The 2915-nt window shown below is 33.9% G+C and overlaps 1 long non-coding RNA gene across 1 annotated transcript; it reads left to right on the forward strand.

Annotated features, from left to right (window-relative positions):
* The first annotated feature begins 1098 nt into the window (after positions 1–1098).
* On the forward strand, positions 1099–2310 carry LOC106340546. The gene is made up of 2 exons (XR_001269437.1): positions 1099–1375; positions 1705–2310. It is a non-coding gene; the product is annotated as an uncharacterized LOC106340546 (long non-coding RNA).
* The last annotated feature ends 605 nt before the right edge of the window (positions 2311–2915 follow it).

Here is a 2915-nt window from a genome sequence, read left to right on the forward strand (position 1 = left end):
GAGTTTAGTTAAATTGAACGATGTAGAATGCCAAAATTACGTTTTCATACATACAACTGTTGATTTGAACACTTATACAAAACATTTGCCAACTCTGTTTTTATTATTTTAAAATAAGTTTATCTAATTATAATTGGTGGGTGTGAATGAGCCTGGCATACATGTGACATAGCTTCCTAGTTAGGATTAACCAAAAGATCTTGTTTCTACAAAACCGGATCCAACCCACTCTTTAGCTTACTTTACTTCACTTGCAGGTTGTTGTTTTCCTCTCAACTCCCAGTTACGATTTTTTTTCTAGTTTATAGGCTCTTAAAAGTGTAAATTAGAACTTAAAAAAATATAAAGCCATCTAAGCTACTATCGCTTGATTTGTAAGAATCATAAAGCTTTGAAGCTAATTTTTTTACTAAGATGCAATAGGTTTAATCAAAGAATAAATTAAGATCGGGCGTAACTCATATAGTATTGCATAACTAAATAGTGAACTCTAGAGAGACTACTATATTTGAACTATGTTAAATCAATCGCTTAACTCCCAAAAGCATCACACGATTTCATGATTTCAGTTTTATCTATTGATTCTCCATTCGTTAGTGCGTTTCTGTTTACTTATAACAACCATAAGTTCAAAAATTAGTATTGACTTCTACTTGAAAGAAAAAAAGATGACTAAAAAATCTACACATGAACAAACATATACATACATGTACGCCCAAGGAAAGATAAGAGGTGGAAAGTTCTTGAAAATATATCTTTTAAAATGATAATAAGGTGAGAAAATGAGTGGCATACCAAACAGTAGAGGGTGTTTTTATATTAAGAGGCAGATGAAGAGGAGAGAGTGGGGTGGGGCTTGAGGACATTATTTATAAAATGAAGTTTTTGTCCAAAAGGAGTGGATAGACATAACACAACACCTCACCACACTTCAACACTACAACTACAACTCACTCTTACTTCTTACTCACTCCACTTCACCGCACACGTCCGAACTAGCTGTTTCATTGATGTATTTCGGCTTTATTTATACCATTGCCCACTATTCATTTTAAATTGAAAACTATTTAAGTTCTTCAAACTATATCATATTTTTTCTTTTGTTTTTGTAACTATTTAAGTTCTTCAAACTATATCATATTTTTTCTTTTGTTTTTGTTCTACAAACTAATCATTCTCGACGGGATGTGGTAGCTCGTTTGGTAAGGGCTTTGGGGGCCAATTGTCATGCTCCCGGGTTCGACGTCGGGCGGAAGGGAACTGTTCATCCTGTCATCAAATGCGGTACTGGGGGTTGGGCCTTATCCCCAGCCCAGGTAAAACCCTCCCGGGTGAAGTGGACCACTGCCTAACTGGGCCCAGGGGAATGATCCACGTAAGTAGGGAAGCTCTGGATTATCAAAAAAAAAAAAAAAAAAAAACTAATCATTCTCTGGTTAGTTATGATTTTTGGTACTAAACTGTTTACAGTAACAAATAAGAAAGGTAAGATTTGATAAAAAAAGTGTTATTCATATTAATACTTACAAGTTCAAACGAAAGTTATTATAAAGACGAGAGCAATTTAATATTTGATTTAGAGTATGAATATTGTTCACGAGTGATTTACATCCAAAGTCACTTTTTGAGTTTTTGTTACACTTGAAGTCACTTTATGCTATTAAGACACTTTCTTAACTAATTTTTTTTTCTTTTCTTATACAGCATAACTAGGATAAAACCAGTATGACCCACTATTTATTTTAATCCTTTACTCATCACTTCACCAACTATCACCTCCTTCCGTAATCCTCATCAACCTCCACTTCTCAAATCTGAGTGACGGAGCAGTCATCTCTTCCTCCACGTGGTCGGGACTGGAGTGTGTCCACCGGAATTGTCATGGCTTCAGTCACAGTTAGGAGAGAAAACGTGACGGAGCAGACGGAGAACTCCATTCCGACAGAGCTCCACTACAATCCGTCTCAAGAAGAGGTCGTTTCGTTCTTGTTGTGGTCGTCATGATCGGGACCGGAGTCGTGTTCGCCGGAATCATCACGGCTTTAGTCGCAGATCAATGACAAAGCTTGATTTTCGCAACAATGGCAGTTTTAGATTATTTGCACCTCTGGTCCTTCTATTCTTGTTAATTCTCAAATTTGTCTCAAACTACTAATTTGTTCAAATTTCTTCAGAATTAGCCTCAAAACTTATTGTGCAATCTAAACCAAGCAAATGTTCTGATTTTGCAACATTGGTCCATGTCATGTTGTTTTATTTTGTTTATGTCTCATATGTCTCTGATTTGCAAATAAATCCTTTCGATTTGGATCCAAATTTCCAAATATACACTGAACATATTTTACTGTCCACATGTACGATGATTCATAGAAAAGTATACGTACACCGATCCATTTGTACACTGTCCAAATTATGATAATTTGTGCAATACTTATGATGTTTCGTCTATAATTATATGTACATACATATGTATGTGTTTCATGTATATTTATATGTACATGATCAGGTGTACACATAATATTCATTGTCCACGTGTACAACGATGCAAATGTACACCACTTAATTTGTACATTTAATAAATTTGGTAAATACATTTTAGGTTTTATTTAGATAAATTTAGAGTATTTATTAATTAATTTAGATCATTTTAGGTTTTATTTAGGTGTGTATAGTGCATTTTAATGGTTTTTACCATCTCAATTTAATTCCTTTTTAGACAAATCTATTAGCTCCATCTTAATTCATAAGTACTATATACCGTGTACGCCAATTTATTATTATCCACATGTACAATAATTCATATGTACATCAATTAACTTGTACAATAATACCTAGAAACCATATAAAGTTTTTAATACATGTGCAAGAATCCACATGTACACCTAATAAGTTTGTTAGATACATTTACAATTTGC

The sequence above is a fragment of the Brassica oleracea genome, chromosome C4 (assembly GCF_000695525.1).
Source record: "Brassica oleracea var. oleracea cultivar TO1000 chromosome C4, BOL, whole genome shotgun sequence".
In the NCBI taxonomy this organism is placed as follows: Eukaryota; Viridiplantae; Streptophyta; class Magnoliopsida; order Brassicales; family Brassicaceae; genus Brassica; species Brassica oleracea.